The 19,922-nt window shown below is 47.3% G+C and overlaps 1 protein-coding gene across 1 annotated transcript in view; it reads left to right on the forward strand.

Annotated features, from left to right (window-relative positions):
• Positions 1-19,922, forward strand: part of LOC125536788 (serine/arginine repetitive matrix protein 1-like) — a 41,554-nt gene that overhangs the window by 655 nt on the left and 20,977 nt on the right. The gene's annotated exons all lie outside the window — the stretch shown is intronic.

The following is a 19,922-nucleotide window of genomic DNA, read 5'->3' on the forward strand; positions in this document are numbered from 1 at the left end:
CGTACAACCCGCCATGGAAAAAGGAAGCACAGAAGACCGAGTTCGAGTTGCAACGGAAGTTGATTTTTCTTCAGATTGGATGAGTCGCTCGTCGCTGCGTACGGGCCATCTCGCCGAATTTTTTTTTCAATCCTGGACTCTGCTCGTCCAAAATTACTCAATGTACCATCGTAGTTGGTTTGTGTGCCTGATCTGATGGTTTCTTGAATTTGACGCCGTAGATGGTAAGATGTGGCCGTATTTTCTTGACTGGCCATACGCAGCTACAGCGAGGTTCGCCTCCGATCCGGGAAACAAGACGTCTTCGGTAGATTTTTACAGAGGTGCGAAGGGAAACCTTCTGTCCGTTTCGGCGACTTCGTAAAGCAGCAGAAACCGATCCACACAGATTCGCCTCGTCGCATGCAGGCATGCGCACAACCTTAAATCTTTTCATCCGGAAAATTTCGAACTTCTTGATTTCTGAGAGAGATCCCTCTAAAAACTCAACACCACTGTGCGCGAGCCCCAGGGTGGGCGTCAACTGTCGTGGATTTGTCACGGCAGATGTCCTAGTGTGAGGACTTAGTCGCGAGGCCAACGCATCTATGTGGTAGCTTGAGAGGGGTTGAGCGGGACGAGAGACGCAGGGCGGATCAACACGCAAGACAAGGATTTAGACAGCTTCGGGCCCCGGCAAACATCATCCGGTAACAACCCTACATGCTGTTTGAGGCTAGGTCTCATTATCATCATGAGGGAGTCGCCGTAAACCGGCTCTTTGTGTCTAGCCCTAGAGATTGTTTTCTTACTTGTAGCCTGTCCCTCTTTGGGGAGCCCTGCCCCTCCTTATATATGTTGAAGGGGCGGTTTACATGTGGAGTCCTATTAGGATTAGGACTAGTCTATCTCTAATCAAACCGGATATAAGTCCAGGTCTTAACACCTTGTAAGACAAATATTACTCATGCCTTTCCTCTTAAACCGCCCACCATTAAACGTGAACCGGCCTTCTGGGCCTTGGGCCTTGTCATCCGCCTGTCCCGCACGCCGGATCACCAGTGAGTCATAATGACCAGGTGGGTTGCTTGTAAACCGCCAGGTCAGGGCGGGTCGCCAGTAACTCGCCAAGTGTCAGCGGGGTCTTCAGATAAACCGCCAAGTCCGGCCGGGTTAACTTCCGGCCGGTTTACACCGCGGGGTATATCCCCGACAGTCCGCACGGTTAACATTCGATGACGATTTAGTATTATATGAGTTATGTGATTTGGTGACCGAATGTTGTTCGGAGTCTCGGATGAGATCACGGACATGAAGAGGAGTCTCGAAATGGTCGAGAGGTAAAGATTGATATATAGGATGATAGTATTCGGACACCGGAAGTGTTCCGGGTAGTATCGGGTATTTATCAGAGTACGGAACCCCCGGGGGAAGATATGGGCCATAAGAGGGGAGCACACCTGCCCACAAGGGGTGGCGCGCCCTGCTACCTCTTGAGCTTCCGTTGGTTTTTTCCTTGAAGAGGAAAGGGTGATGCAGCAAAGTAGAGTAAGTATTTCCCTCAGTTTTGAGAACCAAGGTATCAATCGAGTAGGAGACAACGCAACAAGCCACCGAATATCTGCACAAACAAACACCAACTTGCAACCAACGCGACAAAGGGGTTGTCAATCCCTTCATGGTTATTTGCAAAGTGAGATCTGATATAGATGGATAAACGGTAAAGTAATATTTTTGGTATGCTTGGTTTATGGAACGGAAAGTACAAGATTGCAAAAGAAAGAAAATCGGAAACTAAAATTGTAGATCAGAAACTTATATGATGGAAAATAGAGTTGGGGCCATAGGTTTCACTAGAGGCTTCTCTCAATATAGAAAATAATACGGTGGGTGAACAAATTACTGCCGAGCAATTGATAGAAAAGCGCAAAGTTATGACGATATCTAAAGCAATGATCATGAATATAGACATCATGTCCGTGTCAAGTAGACCGAAATGATTATCCATCTACTACTATTACTCCACAAATCGACCGACTCCTGCCTGCATCTAGAGTATTAAGTTCATAAGAACAGAGTAACACATTAAATAAGATGACATGATGTAGCGGGATTAACTCAAGCAATATGATGAAAACCCCATCTTGTTATCCTCGATGGCAACAATACAATACGTGTCGGTTCCCCTTCTGTCACTAGGATCGAGCACCGCAAGATTGAACCCAAAGCTAAGCACTTCTCCCATTGTAAGAAAAACCAATCTAGTTGGCCAAACCAGATCGATAGTTCGAAGAGACTTGCAAAGATATCAAATTATGCATATAAGAATTCAGAGGAGATTCAAATAATATTCATAGATAAGCTGATCATAAATCCACAATTCATCGAATCTCGGCAAACACACCGCAAAAGAGTATTACATCGAATAGATCTCCAAGAACATCCAGGAGACACATGGTATTGAGAATCAAAGAGAGAGAAGAAGCCATCTAGCTACTAGCTATGGACCCGTAGGTCTGTGGTAAACTACTCACGCTTCATCGGAGAGGCAATGGTGTTGATATAGAAGCCCTCCGTGATCGAATCCCCCTCCGGCAGGATGCCGGAAAAGGCCCCTAGATGGGATCTCATGGCTAAAGAAGGTTGCGGTGGTGGAAAAGTGGTTTCGTGGCTCCCTTGGAAGTTTTCCGGATATTTGAGAATATATAGGAGGAAGATCTAGGTCAGGGGGTCACCGAGGGGCCACAAGGTCGGGGGGCGCGCCCTACCCCCTGGGTGTGACCTCCACCCTTGTGGCCGCCTCGTGGCGCTTCTGACTTGCACTCCAAGTCTCCTGGGTGTCTTCTGGTCCAAGAAAAATCATCGCGAAATTTTTATTCCGTTTGTACTCCGTTTGGTATTCCTTTTCAGTGAAATTCTAAAACAAGGAAAAAACATAAACTGACACTGGGCTCTAGGTTAATAGGTTAGTCCCAAAAATCATATAAAATAGCATATTAATGCATATAAATCATCCAAAACAGATAATATAATAGCATGGAACAATAAAAAAATTATGGATACGTTGGAGACGTATCAAGCATCCCCAAGCTTAATTCCTGCTCGTCCTCGAGTAGGTAAATGATAAAAACAGAATTTTTGATGTGAAATGCTACCTAACATATTTATCCATGTAATTCTCTTTATTGTGGCATGAATGTTTAGATCCATAAGATTCAAAACAAAAGTTTAATATTGACATAAAAACAATAATACTTCAAGCATACTAACAAAATAATTATGTCTTCTCAAAATAACATGACCAAAGAAAGCTTATCCCTACAAAATCATATAGTTTGGCTATGCTCCATCTTCATCACACAAAACATTCAAATCAGGCACAACCCCGATGACAAGTGAAGCAATTGTTTCATACTTTTGAGGTTCTCAAACCTTTTCAACTTTCATGCAATACACGAGCGTAAGGCGTGGACATGGCACTATAGGTGGAATAGACGGTGGTCGTGGAGAAGACAAAAAGAAGGAGACGGTCTCACATCAACTAGGCGTATCAACGGGCTATGAAGATGCCCATTAATAGATATCAATGTGAGTGAGTAGGGATTTCCATGCAACGGATGCACTAGAGCTATAAGTTTATGAAAGCTCAAAAAGAAAACTGCTTTCTCATGAAGACGTAGGGCGTTTTGAGGAAGCCCATCGTTGGAATATACAAGCCAAGTTCTATAATGAAAAATTCCCACTAGTATATGAAAGTGATATCATAGGAGACTCTCTATCATGAAGATCATGGTGCTACTTTGAAGCACATGTGTGGCAAAAAGGATAGTAACATTGTCCCTTCTCTCTTTTTCTCTTTTTCTCTTTTTTTGGGCCTTCTTTTTTTTTATTTGGCTTTTCTCTTTTTTTATTTCCTCACATGGGACAATGCTCTAATAATGAAGATCATCACACTTTTATTTACTTTCAACTCGGGATGTGCAATGAATCAAGAGCGACATGTATAAAAATGATGAACGGTGGCTTTGCCACAGATACGATGTCAACTATATGATCATGCAAAGCAATATGACAATGATGGAACATGTCATAATAAACGAAACAGTGGAAAGTTGCATGGTAATATATCTCGGAATGGCTATGGAAATGCCATAATAGGTAGGTATGGTGGCTGTTTTGAGGAAGGATATGCGGTGGGTTTATGATACCGGCGAGAGTTGCGCTGTACTAGAGAGGCTAGCAATGGCGCAAAGGTGAGAGTGTGTATAATCCATGGACTCAACATTAGTCATAAAGAACTCACATACTTATTGCAAAATATATTAGTCATCGAAACAAAGTACTACGCACATGCTCCTAGGGGGATATATTGGTAGGAAAAGACCATGCTCGTCCCCGACCGCCACTCATAAGGAAGACGATCAAAAAACATCTTGAGGGAGTCCTGGATTAGGGGGTCTCCGGACAGCCGGACTATCTCCATTGGCCGGACTGTTAGACTATGAAGATACAAGATTGGAGACTTCGTCTCGTGTCCGGGTGGGACTCTACTTGGCGTGGAAGGCAAGCTAGGCAATACGGATATGGATATCTCCTCCTTTGTAACCGACCTTGTGTAACCCTAACCCTCTCCGGTGTCTATATAAACCGAAGGGTTTTAGTCCGTAGGACAACAATCACAACATACAATCATACCATAGGCTAGCTTCTAGGGTTTAGCCTCTCTGATCTCGTGGTAGATCTACTCTTATACTACCCATATCATCAATATCAATCAAGCAGGACGTAGGGTTTTACCTCCATTAAGAGGGCCCGAACCTGGGTAAAACATCGTGTCCCCTGCCTCCTATTACCATCCGGCCTAGACGCACAGTTCGGGACCCCCTACCCGAGATCCGCCGGTTTTGACACCGACATTGGTGCTTTCATTGAGAGTTCCTCTGTGTCGTCGCCGTTAGGCTTGATGGCTCCTACTATCATCGATAGCGATGCGGTCCAGGGTGAGACTTTTCTCCCTGGACAGATCTTCATATTCGGCAGCTTTGCGCTGCGGGCTAATTCGCTTGGCCATCAGGAGCAGATTGAAAGCTACGCCCCTGGCCATCAGGTCAGATTTGGAAGTTTGAACTACACGACCGACATCCGCGGAGACTTGATCTTCGACAGATTCGAGCCACAGCCGGGCGCGCCACACTGTCATGATGGGTATGACCTAGCTCTGTCGCCGAACAGTACCCCAGAGGTCGCGCCCGCATCAGCTCCGACCCTTAGCTTGGAGCCAACTGCGCTAGGCGAGGACGGGTGGTTAGACACCGCCTCAGGGGCTGCAGTCTCAACGGCGATCGAGCCGAACACCAGCCTAACCCTCTGCGCCGCCCGTGACTCAAAGGTGCCGGACTCTTTTCCGGACTCCGAACCATCCGTGCCCCTGCCAATCGAATCCGATTGGGTGCCGATCATGGAATTCACCGCCGCGGATATCTTTCAGCACTCGCCCTTCGGCGACATTCTGAATTCACTAAGGTCTCTCTCTTTGTCAGGAGAGCCCTGGCCGGATTATGGCCAACAGGATTGGGATGCGGACGATGAAGAAATTCGACGCCCACCCACCACCCACTTCGTAGCCACGGTCGATGATTTAATCGACATGCTCGACTTTGACTCCGAAGACATCGATGGTTTGGACGACGATGTAGGAGACGAACATGAACCAGCACCTATAGGGCACTGGAAAGCCACCTCGTCATATGACATATACATGGTGGATACACCCAAAGAAGGCAATGGCGACGGGATAGCGGAGGATGACCCCTCCAAGAAGCAACCCAAACGCCGACGTCAGCGGCGCCGCTCTAAGTCCCGCCAAAGCAAAAGTGGTGATACCGGCACAGGAGATAATAACACTCCGGATAGTGCCGAAGAAAACAACAAACCCCTCCAGCAAGATTTAGAGCAGGAGGATGGAGGAGCCAGCTCTCCTGAGAGAGCGGCAGACGGAGAGGAGGAGGATGACAATCACATGCCCCCCTCCGAAGACGAGGCAAGCCTCGGTGACGATGAATTCGCCGTACCAAAGGATCCCGTCGAACAAGAGCGCTTCAAGCGCCGGCTCATGGCCACGGCAAATAGCCTGAAGAAAAAGCAGCAGCAGCTTCAAGCTGATCAAGATCTGCTAGCTGACAGATGGACTGAAGTCCTCGCGGCCGAGGAATATAAACTCGAGCGCCCCTCCAAGAGTTACCCAAGGCGCAGGTTACTACCCCGACTGGAGGAAGAAGCGTATGATATGGCTGATTGGCCACCTCGTGGCCGCGATAGAGAGGCATTCCAGCCAAAAGCTCAGCCTCCACCCCAACTCCATGCAAATAAAAAGGCATGGGGAGATACGCCAGACCTGCGAGACATATTGGAGGACAAGGCAAAGCATACAAGATCGATCTACGGATCACGAGGGCGCACCACTCTGCGAGACGACAAATGCCACGTCGGATACAGTAAAAGCAAATCCGGCCGGGCCGAACACAGCGGGCAAGACCCATTCGAGCTGCATCGCGATATAGTCCAATACAGAGGCGCCGCACACCCCTTATGCTTCATAGAATAAGTAATGGAACATCAATTCCCAGAAGGTTTCAAACCTGTAAATACTGAATCATACGACGGCACAACAGATCCCGCAGTATGGATTGAGGATTTCCTCCTCCACATCCACGTCGCCCGCGGTGATGAATTACACGCCATCAAATACCTCCCACTAAAGCTCAAAGGACCAGCGCGGCATTGGCTTAACAGCTTGCCAGCGGACTCCATTAGCTGTTGGGAAGATCTAGAAGCCGCATTCCTCGACAATTTTCAGGACACTTATGTGCGACCACCAGACGCCGATGATTTGAGCCACATAATTCAGCAGCCAGAAGAGTCGACCAGGCAATTCTGGACTCGGTTCCTTACAAAGAAAAATCAAATCGTTGACTGTCCGGATGTAGAGGCCTTAGCGGCTTTCAAGCACAACATCCGAGACGAGTGGCTAGCCCGGCACCTTGGTCAGGAAAAGCCGGAATCTATGGCAGCTCTCACGACGCTCATGACCCGCTTTTGTGCGGGAGAAGACAGCTGGCTGGCTCGCAGTAATAACATATCAAAGAACCATGGTACCTCAGATACCAAGGACGGCAATAGCAGGTCAAGTCGCAACAAGCATAAGCGCCACATTAACAGTGAAAATACTGAGGATATGACAGTCAATGCCGGATTCAAAGGCTCTAAACCCGGTCAGCGGAAAAGGCCATTCAAACAAAGTACACCGGGTCCGTCCAGCTTAGACCATATACTCGATCGCTCGTGTCAAATACACGACACTCCAGACAAGCCAGCCAATCACACCAACAGGGATTGTTGGGTGTTCAAGCAGGCCAGCAAGTTAATTGCCGAAAACAAGGATAAGGGGCCGCATAGCGATGACGAGGAGGAGCCCCGGCAGGCGCACACTGGAGGACAGAAGAGGTTTCCCCCTCAAGTGCGGACGGTGAATATGATATACGCAACCCACATCCCCAAGAGGGAGCGGAAGCGTGCGCTCAGGGACGTATATGCGTTGGAGCCAGTCGCCCCAAAGTTCAACCCTTGGTCCTCCTGTCCGATCACCTTCGATCGCAGGGACCACCCCACTAGTATCCGTCATGGCGGATTTGCCGCACTGGTCCTAGACCCAATCATTGACGGATTTCACCTCACTCGAGTCCTTATGGACGGCGGCAGCAGCCTGAACCTGCTTTATCAGGACACAGTGCGCAAAATGGGTATAGACCCCTCAAGGATCAAACCCACAAAAACAACCTTTAAGGGCGTCATTCCAGGTATAGAGGCCCATTGCACAGGCTCAATTACACTGGAAGTGGTCTTCGGATCCCCGGATAACTTCTGAAGCGAAGATTTAATCTTCGATATAGTCCCGTTCCGCAGTGGTTATCACGCGCTACTCGGGCGAACCGCATTTGCTAGATTCAATGTGGTACCGCATTATGCATACCTCAAGCTCAAGATGCCAGGATCTCGCGGAGTTATTACAGTCAATGGAAACACAGAGCACTCTCTCCGAACAGAGGAGCACACCGCAGCCCTCGCAGTAGAAACACAAAGCAGCCTCTCAAGGCAATCAACCAGTTCGGCGCCTCACAACCCGGACACCTTCAAGCGCGCTCGGGGCAATCGACAAATAGACCGCCTGGCGCGATCTGAGCTCGCGTAGCAATACGGCGGCCACCCCAATCCCAGCCCAGCGGCGAAACTCGTGCCGCGCGTACATAATTACGCATTAAAAATACCATGGGCACAGGTGGGGAGGGGGGCACAACTGCGGCACGCCCCAAGACGCGGCCTAAACCGCACTAGGGGCTTCCCGTTCGGTTTTTTTTCTTTCAGGACCTTAATCTCTGGAAACACTGTCCGGCAGCATTATTGTCGAACACATGATGCAACAACCAAGGAGGCAGACAACTACGTTATACCACGGAATTCCCAGGTTGATTACAGTAATGAGTGAAATATTCAATTTAATAACATTCCTCAGCTTGCCCTTGGAAGGGACATAGTCCTACTTTTTGCTTATCGCACTATCTGTATCACTCCGCTTTAACGCATTTTTTTAATAAACAATGCATGACATTACGACTATTGCATTCTTGTTATATATATATCTATGTGTTCATTAATGACGCCTTGCAACCGTACACTATGGTACGACCAATACACCAGGGGCTTACATACCCCACAATGCAGTGTGAAAAGTCCGAACACTTTCACAAGTGCGGCACCCCGAACTTATAGCATTATATGCATCAGCTTCGAATCATGTCTTTGGTCAAATGTTGGGTTTGCCCGGCTCCTATGTTTTGGTACCTTACGTTCCGCTCTATCGGCTAAGGTAGCGCTAGGAGAACTACTGCGATTGTGCCCCGGTTCTGCTGGGTTCAGCACCTCAGTAGAGAAAGCTAAAACTGACTGTCATGATAAGGCGAGAGACTGGTCGCTGTTCGGTGAGGTTTTCAAGTCCCTAAAGACTTATGCCGTTTAGAGCGAGGGGCCGGCCCTGTCCGGCTTAAAGGCGTGTATCGCGCCCCGAATTCGGCCTTCCGAATACCAGGGGCTTCGCCGAAATTTAAAATTATAGAATTCTATGGCTAAGTGAGAGTGATAAAGCATCATTAGTCTGGTTGCCTTGTTCGCTGTGCTGAGCACCTCCCTCGAAGGAGCCAAACATGGGAACAAGAGTGCTCGGGTTTATCCCGAACACCCCAGCACTCGTGGCATGGGGGCAGAAGCCGAGGACTAGCCATCTCTCAGATTGGATAAACAGCCAAATAGAAGGTAATATTTTAAATTCCAACAAGCGTTGCATAGTGCATATGAAACAAGTTTTCATACATACAGGATAAAGCGAGCAAGTCTCATTCAAACATTACATCTTTTGAACACTCGTCCGCGATGAGACGGGCACCCGGCAGAACACCCTTGTAGTACATCTCGGGGTGGCGGTGCTCCTTGCCCTCTGGCGGCCCCTCCTTGATCAGCTTCACGGCGTCTAGCTTGACCGACTGCAATTTCACACGGGCAAAAGCCCGGCGTGCACCTTCAATGCAGACAGATCGCTTGACGATCTCCAGCCGCGGGCAGGCATCCACAAGCCGCCTCACCAGGCCGAAGAAGCTGTTCGGAAGGGTGTCGCCAGGCCATAGCCGGACTATAAAGCTCTTCATGGCCTGATCGGCCGCCTTATGTAGCTCGACCATCTGCTTCAGCTGGTCGCTCATTGGCACCGGATGTTCGGCCTCAGCATACTGAGACCAGAACAGCTTCTCCGTCGAGCTTTCGTCCTCGGCCTGGTAAAATTGTGCGGCATCAGACACACTGCGGGGCAAATCTGCGAATGCTCCTGAAGAGCTCCGGATCCGGGTAAGTAATTGGTAAGTTATTTTTACATGCTTGCTTTGCATATAGAAAGCCTTACCCGCCGCTATCTTCTTCATCGCGTCGATCTCTTGGAGGGCCTTTTGGGCTTCGGCCTTGGCACTTTTTACATTCTCGAGGGCCGCGGCAAGCTCAGACTCCTGCGTCTTGGAGTCAAGCTCCAACGCCTTGTGCCTCGCCACAAGAGCCTGGAGCTCTTGCTGCACCTCACCCACCCGAGCCTCGTGCTTCTCTCGCTCGGTGCGCTCCTTGGCCGCTTTATCTTCGGCCTTGTTTAGCGCTTGCTTCAGGGTCGCCACCTTGGTCGTGGCCCCTGGCAAACATACGATGATCCTGTCATTTTGCAATCGCGTCCTCTTTTATATATACATAAGACAGGGTATTACTTACCCTTGTTCTCCTCGAGCTGCCTCTTGGCAAGGCCGAGTTCTTTCCTGGACCCCTCGAGGTCCTGCTTCAGTACGGCGACCTCCGCAGTTAGTGCGGCGGACACTAGCAGCGAAGCCTGCATATGCATATTGACACACTTATATTAGACTCCTGCGATATTATTTGATCCTCTGTTCGGCTTTTCTTTGTGAACACCGAACAAAGCATCAGGGGCTACTGTCTATGCGGTAATATTTCTACTACAATTTAAAACACTTACCTCGAAGCCTGTTAGAAGGCTGGCACAGGCTTCAGTCAATCCGCTCTTGGCGGACTGAACCTTCTGGATCACCGCACTCATGATAGTGCGGTGCTCCTCGTCGATGGAAGTGCTGCGAAGCGCTTCCAGCAGATTGTCCGGCGCCTCTGGATGGACAGAGGTCACCGGCACAGGCGTCTCTCCCCTCTTAGAAGGAGGCCGCCTGCCCGAGCCTGGAACCGCTGGAGGTTCCGGCGCGGTGTTCGGCTGAGGGCCGAACTCGGAGCTCTCAGGGGCCCCGTCCCTCGGCTCCCGGAGTCTGGAAGGTCGACTTGAGGCGCCTCCGGGACTGTCTCCCCTCGATCCAGTGCCTCTTGAGACAACACCTCGGCGTCGTCGGCTGGATGAGGGGAGGTGGCGGTCGGGACTGGATCACTATCCATGTCTGACGAGCCCAAGGAGCCATCCGATGATACATCGATACTGGCTCGTGGCGGCCTGCATAATTGCGTTCGGCGTTAGGGAAAGCAGTGCAACAAAGGAATCCTATGAGTTACTCTGGTATCCGAATACTTATGATCTCCCCAGGGGCTTGACCCTGGGCAACCACTCGTCTTCGCCTTCGTCAGCGGCGGTGGAACTGTCCGGAAGGAGAGTCCTTCCCTTCTTGGACCCTCCGGCCTCCCCAGTTGGGGCGGCCTTCCTTTTATTGTCTCCCCCGCCTGGAGGGGGAGCATCTTCTTCTTCCTCCTCGTCTTCGGGGGAGGAGTGTGCCGCAGAGTTATCGGATGATGAGTCCGATAACACCTGGCGCCGGGAACTCTTTCGGGTTCCCTTGGCCTTCTTGGTCTTCTCCGGCACCTTGTAAGGAGCCGGAGTCAGCATCTCCGTCAGGAGAGCGCCCGCAGTATCTTCGGGCAAAGGGGCCAGACAGTCGATCTGCCCTGACATCTCCACCCAGTCCTGTCAAAGGCCTGGAGATTAGACCCCGCACATAATTAAGCTAGGGAAAATAAATGTCTCACGTGACGTATTGAGCTCACCGAACGTGCTAGGCGCTTTGCGCTTAGTCCACAATCCTCGGCGAGAGAAGGAGGGACCTCGACGCCCTTGAACAGCACCTTCCAGACGTCCTTGTGCGTCGTATCAAAGAGCTCGCTCAGAGTCTGGTGTTGGGCCAGGTCGAACTCCCATAAGGTAAAATCCCGTTGTAGACACGGGAGGATCCGGCGGATGAGCATAACTTGGACTATATTGACAAGCTTGAGCTTCTTGCTTGCCATACTCCGAATACATTTCTGGAGTCCGTCCAGCTCCACCGAGGAACCCCACGATAGGCCCTTCTCCTTCCAGGAAGTGAGCCGTGTAGGGAATCCGGATCGAAACTCGGGGGCTGCCGCCCATTTGGCGTCACGCGGCTTGGTGATGTAGAACCACGCCGACTACCACCCCTTTATGGTTTCCACAAAGGATCCCTCGAGCCATGTTACGTTGGGCATCTTGCCCACCATGGCGCCTCCGCACTCCGCCTGGCGGCCGCCCACCACCTTCGGCTTGACATTGAAGGTCTTCAGCCATAAGCCGAAGTGGGGCTTGATGCGGAGGAAGGCCTTGCACACGACGATAAACGCCGAGATGTTGAGGATGAAGTTCGGGGCCAGATCGTGGAAATCTAGGCCGTAATAAAACATGAGCCCCCGGACGAAGGGGTGGAGAGGGAATCCCAGTCCGCGGAGGAAATGGGTGAGGAATACTACCCTCTCATGGGGCCTGGGGGTGGGGATGAGCTGCCCCTCATCTCGGAGCCGGTGCGCGATGTCGTCGGGCAGGTATCCGGCTCTCCTCAGTTTCTTGATGTCTCCCTCCGTGACGGAGGAGACCATCCACATGCCTCCCGCTCCGTACATGATTGGAGAAGGTTGAGGTGGGAAGTGCGGACTTGGGCGCTAGAGCTCGAGTGTGCGAAAACGGATGGGTAAGGGAGGAAGAAGGCGTGGATAGAAAGGTGAATCCTTATCCCTTTATATGGGCGGACGAAACTAAGCGTCCCCACTTGCCTGGTAAAACTCACTTATCCCCCAAGCGCCGCAATTGATGGCGCGGTTGGGTTACCCATGCCCGTATTGATGAGAATCCCGTAATAAGGGGACACGATCTCTTCTTTGACAAGACGTGTCGAAAAACTGCCTTGCGTTATGTGCGGGGCTGGTTAAAAGAAACGGTTCGAATAATCACCAGGCCATGACGTAACGTCGTGCTGCCAAGACAAGCCAGCAAATTAGATCTGCGAAAATATTATTCTCTCTACGGTGGAATGTGGAACTTATTTTGCAGGGTCAGACACTATCCTCGTATTCAAATTCTTCTGTGATGTATTCGGAGAAGGAACCCGCCTTGCAATGCCGAAGACAATACTGCGCGCCGGACTCATCGTCATTGAAGCCTGGTTCAGGGGCTACTGAGGGAGTCCTGGATTAGGGGGTCTCCGGACAGCCGGACTATCTCCATTGGCCGGACTGTTAGACTATGAAGATACAAGATTGGAGACTTCATCTCGTGTCCGGATGGGACTCCACTTGGCGTGGAAGGCAAGCTAGGAAATACGGATATGGATATCTCCTTTGTAACCGACCTTGTGTAACCCTAAAGGGTTAGGGTTTTAGTCCGTAGGACAACAACCACAACATACAACCATACCATAGGCTAGCTTCTAGGGTTTAGCCTCTCTGATCTCGTGGTAGATCTACTCTTGTACTACCCATATCATCAATATCAATCAAGCAGGACGTAGGGTTTTACCTCCATCAAGAGGGCCCGAACCTGGGTAAAACATCGTGTCCCCTGCCTCCTGTTACCATCCGGCCAAGACACACAGTTTAGGACCCCCTACCCGAGATCCGCCGGTTTTGACACCGACACATCTCATGCTCCAACTTCGTTACATAACGGTTCACCATACATGCTTCCTACGGAACTCACAAATCTTAACACAAGTATTTCTCAAATTCACTAGCATGACTCTTATATCACCATTTTCATATCTCAAAACAATCATAAGGAATCAAACTTCTCATAGTATTCAATGCATTCTATATGAAAGTTTTTATTATATCCCTCTTGGATGCCTATCATATTAGGACTAAATTTATAACCAAAGATAATTACCATGCTGTTCTAAAGACTCTCGAAATAATATAATTGAATTATGAGAGTTCATCAATTTCTATGAAATAAAACCACTGCCGTGCTCTAAAAAGATATAAGTGAAGCACTAGAGCAATATTAGCTAGCTCAAAAGATATAAGTGAAGCACATAGAGCATTCTAATAAATCACGATTCATGCGTGTATCTCCCAAAAGGTATGTACAACAAGGATGATTGTGGCAAACTAAAAAGCAAATACTCAAATCATACAAGGCGCTCCAAGCAAAACACATATCATGTGGTGAATAAAAATATAGCCTCAAGTAAACTTACCGATAGACGAAGACGAAAGAGGGGATGCCTTCCCGGGGCATCCCCAAGCTTAGGCCCTTTGGCCTCCTTGAATATTACCTTGGGGTGCCTTGGGCATCCCCAAGCTTAGGCTCTTTCCACTCCTTATTCCATAGTCCATCAAATCCTTACCAAAACTTGAAAACTTCACAACACAAAACTTCAACAGAAAATCTCGTAAGCTCCGTTAGTATAAGAAAATAAATCACCACTTTTGGTACTATTGTGAACTCATTCTTTATTTATATTGGTGTAATATCTACTGTATTCCAAATTTTCCATGGTTCATACCCTTCGATACTAGCCATAGATTCATCAAAATAAGCAAACAACACGCGAAAACAGAATCTGTCAAAAACAGAACAATATGTAGCAATCTAGATATTTTGAATACTTCTATAACTCCAAAAATCCTGATAAATTAGAAAGTCCTAGGAATTTTTTTATTAATACTCTGCAGAAAGAATCAGTATTTTATAGCGGTTCTGTTAAAAACGAAAACTAATGTCCTGGGCGCAAAAGTTTATGTTTTTCAGCAGGATCAAATCAACTATCACAGTAAGCTATCCCAAAGGTCTTACTTGGCACAAACACTGATCAAAACATAAAAACACATCTAAACAGAGGCTAGAAGAAATATTTATTGCAAAACAGAACCTAAAAAGCAAAAACAAAAATAAAATTGGTTTGCCTCCCAACAAGCGCTATTGTTTAACGCCCCTAGCTAGGCATAAAACACGAATAGATCTAGGTATAATCGTAATAATGATAAGGCAAATCTCGAAAACTCATCTCATACTCCCTCCATTCAGCAGCAGGTTTTCTTTGAGGCAAGCAAAAGTAATCAAAAGGGCTAAATTTAACGGGATAAGAATCCTCAAGATCGATCTCGGGAGGAATTGATTCCTCCTTCGACCCTTCATATTGTATGACCAACTCATCATTATAAGCATTGTTTTGGCAAAAAGTCATGAGCTTGTGCCAAAGAGAGAAACCCAATCCATTGCTTTGAATAGCAAAATCATCGTTAAGCTCAGAAATCTTATTGACTAAAACATCGGTAGGAACCCTCTTTCTTAAATTTTCGTTATAAGCAACATGATCTAAAGACCGTAAACGCATTATATCCTCCTGATTAAAGAGAATTTCCTCTATGGGAGGATGACCACCATGTACTTTATAATGAGTGGAAATTTCACTAGCTTCTTTCATAATAAATCCAAAACTCATGAGCTAGGAATATAGTGGCGGCGCGCTTAACAGAAGAATGCTCAATATTAGAAAACTCTAGAAAAATCCTTTGTATGGATGGATGCATGTGAACAAATTGTCTTTGAAATTCAACAACAAGCAAAGATATAGCATCCACAAGACTACTAGTTTTATGGAGGATAGATCCACCCATAGTGGGGAGTGCACCGACACAAGTAAAGAAATCTTGAATGACCCCTTTTCCTATAATAGTTCTGCTACCTAGGCAGAACTTCTTAGCATGCAAAATAGTAGCTTCTTCATGAGGATCAGAATTAACAAAAGCATCAAAGTTCCCCCCATCCTTACTACTATCCTTTTCAACAATAACCTCCCCAGTTTCAGACATGGTGGTGGCAAACGAGCAATTGTAGAAGACGAATCGGAAAAAGGGCGAAGAAAAGGTGAATCTTTTCGAAAATCGTTTTAGAAGTGGGGGAGAGGAAAATGAGAGGCGAATGGCGAATAATGTAATGTGAGGGATGGGAATTTATGATGGGTACTTGGTATGTCGTGGCTTTGCATAGATCTCCCTGGCAACGGCGCAAGAAATCCTTCCCGGCAATGGCGCCGGAAATCCTTCCTGCCACCTCTTGAGCTTGCGTTGGTTTTTCCCTTGAAGAGGAAAGGGTGATGCAGCAAAGTAGAGTAAGTATTTCCCTTAGTTTGAGAACCAAGGTATCAATCCAGTAGGAGATAATGCAACAAGCCACCGAATACCTGCACAAACAAACACCAACTTGCACCCAACGCGACAAAGGGGTTGCCAATACCTTCACGGTTATTTGCAAAGTGAGATCTGGTATAGATGGATAAACGGTAAAGTAATATTTTTGGTATGTTTGGTTTATGGAACGGAAAGTAAAAGATTGCAAAATAAAGTAAATCGGAAACTAAAATTGTAGATCAGAAACTTATATGACGGAAAATAGAGCTGGGGGCCATAGGTTTCACTAGAGGCTTCTCTCAAGATAGAAAATAATACGGTGGGTGAACAAATTACTGCCGAGCAATTGATAGAAAAGCAAAAAGTTATGACAATATCTAAGGCAATGATCATGAATATAGGCATCACGTCTGTATCAAGTAGACCGAAACGATTCTTCATTTACTACTATTACTCCGCACATCGACCGACTCCTGCATGCATCTAGAGTATTAAGTTCATGAAGAACAGAGTAACGCATTAAGTAAGATGACATGATGTAGAGGAATTAACTTAAGCAATATGATGAAACCCCCATCTTTTTATCCTCGATGGCAACAATACAATACATGCCTTGCTACCCCTACTGTCACTGGGAAAGGACACAGCAAGATTGAACCCAAAGCTAAGCACTTGTCTCATTGCAAGAAAAACCAATCTAGTTGGCCAAACCAAATCGATAGTTCGAAGAGACTTGCAAAGATATCAAATCATGCATATAAGAATTCAGAGGAGATTCAAATAATATTCGTAGATAAGTTGATCATAAATCCACAATTCATCGGATCTCGGAAAACACACCATAAAAGAGTATTACATCGAATAGATCTCCAAGAACATTGAGGAGAACATGTTATTGAGAATCAAAGAGAGAGAAGAAGCCATATAGCTACTAGCTATGGACCTGTAGGTCTGTGGTAATGAAGGAAATATGCCCTAGAGGCAATAATAAAGTTATTATTTATTTCCTCATATCATGAATAATGTTTATTATTCATGCTAGAATTGTATTAACCGGAAACTTAGTACATGTGTGAATATATAGACAAACAGCGTGTCACTAGTATGCCTCTACTTGACTAGCTCATTAATCAAAGATGGTTAAGTTTCCTAACCATAGACATGAGTTGTCATTTGATTAATGGGATCACATCATTAGAAGAATGATGTGATTGACTTGACCCATTCCGTTAGCTTAGCACTTGATCGTTTAGTTTACTGCTATTGCTTTCTTCATGACTCATACATGTTCCTATGACTATGAGGTTATGCAACTCCCGATTACCGGAGGAACACTTTGTGTGCTACCAAACATCACAATGTAACTGGGTGATTATAAAGGTGCTCTACAGGTGTCTCCGATAGTACTTGTTGAGTTGGCATAGATCAAGATTAGGATTTGTCACTCCGATTGTCGGAGAGCTATCTTTGGGCCCACTCGGCAATGCACATCACTATAAGCCTTGCAAGCATTGTAACTAATGAGTTAGTTGCGAGATGATGTATTACGGAATGAGTAAAGAGACTTGCCGGTAACAAGATTGAACTAGGTATTGATATACCGACGATCGAATCTCGGGCAAGTAACATACCGATGACAAAGGGAACAACGCATGTTGTTATGCGGTTTGACCGATAAAGATCTTCGTAGAATATGTGGGAGCCAATATGAGCATCTAGGTTCCACTATTGGTTATTGACCAGACACGTGTGTCGGTCATGTCTACATAGTTCTCGAACCTGTAGGGTCCGCACGCTTAAAGTTCGGTGATGATCGGTATTATGAGTTTTTGTGTTTTGATGTACCGAAGGTAGTTCGGTGTCCTGGATATGATCATAGACATGACGAGGAGTCTCGAAATGGTCGAGGCGTAAAGATCGATATATTGGACGACTATATTCGGACACCGGAAGTGTTCCGGGTGGTTTCGGAGAAAACCGGAGTGCCGGAGGGTTACCAGAACCCCCCCTGGGAGAAATAGTGGGCCTTATGGGCCTTAGTGGAGAGAGAGAGGGCTGGCCTAGGTCAGGCCGCGTGCCTCTCCCCCTCTGGTCTGAATTGGACTAGGAGAGGGGGGCAGCGCCCCCATTTCCTTCTCCCTCTCCCCTTCCTTTCCCCCTCCTAGTAGGAGTAGGAAAGAGGGGAGTCCTACTCCTACTAGGAGGAGGACTCCTCCTCCTGGAGCGCCTACAGGGGCCGACCGGCCTTCCCCCCTTGCTCGTTTATATACGGGGGCAGGGGGACACCTCTAGACACACAAGTTGATCTGTTGATCTCTCCCAGCTATGTGCGGTGCCCCCCTCCACCATAATCCACCTCGATCATATCATAGCGGTGCTTAGGCGAAGCCCTACGTCGGTAATGTCATCATCACCGTCATCACGATGTCATGCTGATGAAACTCTCCCGTGAAGCTCTGCTGGATCAGAGTTCGTGGGACGTCATCGAGTTGAACGCGTGCTAAACTCGGAGGTGTCGTGCGTTCGGTACTTGGATCAGTCGGATCATGAAGACGTACGACTACATCAACCGCGTTGTGCTAACGCTTTTGCTTTCGGTCTATGAGGGTACGTGGACACACTCTCCCCTCTCGTTGCTATGCATCACCATGATCATGTGTGTGTGTAGGATATTTTTTTGAAATTACTACATTTCCCAATAGTGGCATCCGAGCCTGGTCTATGCGTAGATGTTATATGCACGAGTAGAACACAAGTGAGTTGTGGACGATACAAGTCATACTGCTTACCAGCATGTCACACTTTGGTTCGGCGGTATTGTTGGATGAAGCGGCCCGGACCGACATTACGTGTACGCTTACGCGAGACTAGTTCTACCGACGTGCTTTTGCACACAGGTGGCTGGCGGGTGTCAGTTTCTCCAACTTTAGTTGAATCGAGTGTGGCTACGCCGGTCCTTGAGAAGGTTAAAACAACACTAACTTGACAAACTATCATTGTGGTTTTGATGCGTAGGTAAGAACGGTTCTTGCTCAGCCCGTAGCGGCCACGTAAAAACTTGCAACAACAAAGTAAAGGACGTCTAACTTGTTTTTGCAGGGCATGTTGTGATGTGATATGGTCAAGACATGATGCTATATTTTATTGTATGAGATGCTCATGTTTTGTAACCGAGTTATCGGCAACTGGCAGCAGCCATATGGATGTCTCTTTATTGTATGCAATGCAATCGCCCTGTAATGGCTTCACTTTATCACTAAGCGGTAGCGATAGTCATAGAAGCAATATTTGGCGAGACGACAACGATGCTACGATGGAGATCAAGGTATCGCGCCGGTGACAATGGTGATCATGAAGGTGCTTCGGAGATGGAGATCACAAGCACAAGATGATGATGGCCATATCATATCACTTATATTGATTGCATGTGATGTTTATCTTTTATGCATCTTATTTTGCTTAGATCGACGGTAGCATTATAAGATGATCTCTCACTAAATTTCAAGGTACAAGTGTTCTCCCTAAGTATGCACCATGGCGAAAGTTCGTCGTGCCGAGACACCACGTGATGATCGGGTGTGATAAGCTCTACGTTCACATACAACGGGTGCAAGCCAGTTTTGCACATGCAGAATACTCGGGTTAAACTTGACGAGCCTAGCATATGCAGATATGGCCTCGGAACACTAGAGACCGAAAGGTCGAGCGTGAATCATGTAGAAGATATGATCAACATAGTGATGTTCACCATTGAAAACTACTCCATCTCACGTGATGATCGGACATGGTTTAGTTGATATGGATCACGTAATCACTTAGATGATTAAAGGGATGTCTATCTAAGTGGGAGTTCTTTAATAATTTGATTAACTAAACTTTAATTTATCATGAACTTAGTACCTGATAGTATTTTGCATGCCCGTGCTATTGTTCCG

This window comes from Triticum urartu, chromosome 2 (genome assembly GCF_003073215.2).
Source record: "Triticum urartu cultivar G1812 chromosome 2, Tu2.1, whole genome shotgun sequence".
NCBI lineage: Eukaryota > Viridiplantae > Streptophyta > Magnoliopsida > Poales > Poaceae > Triticum > Triticum urartu.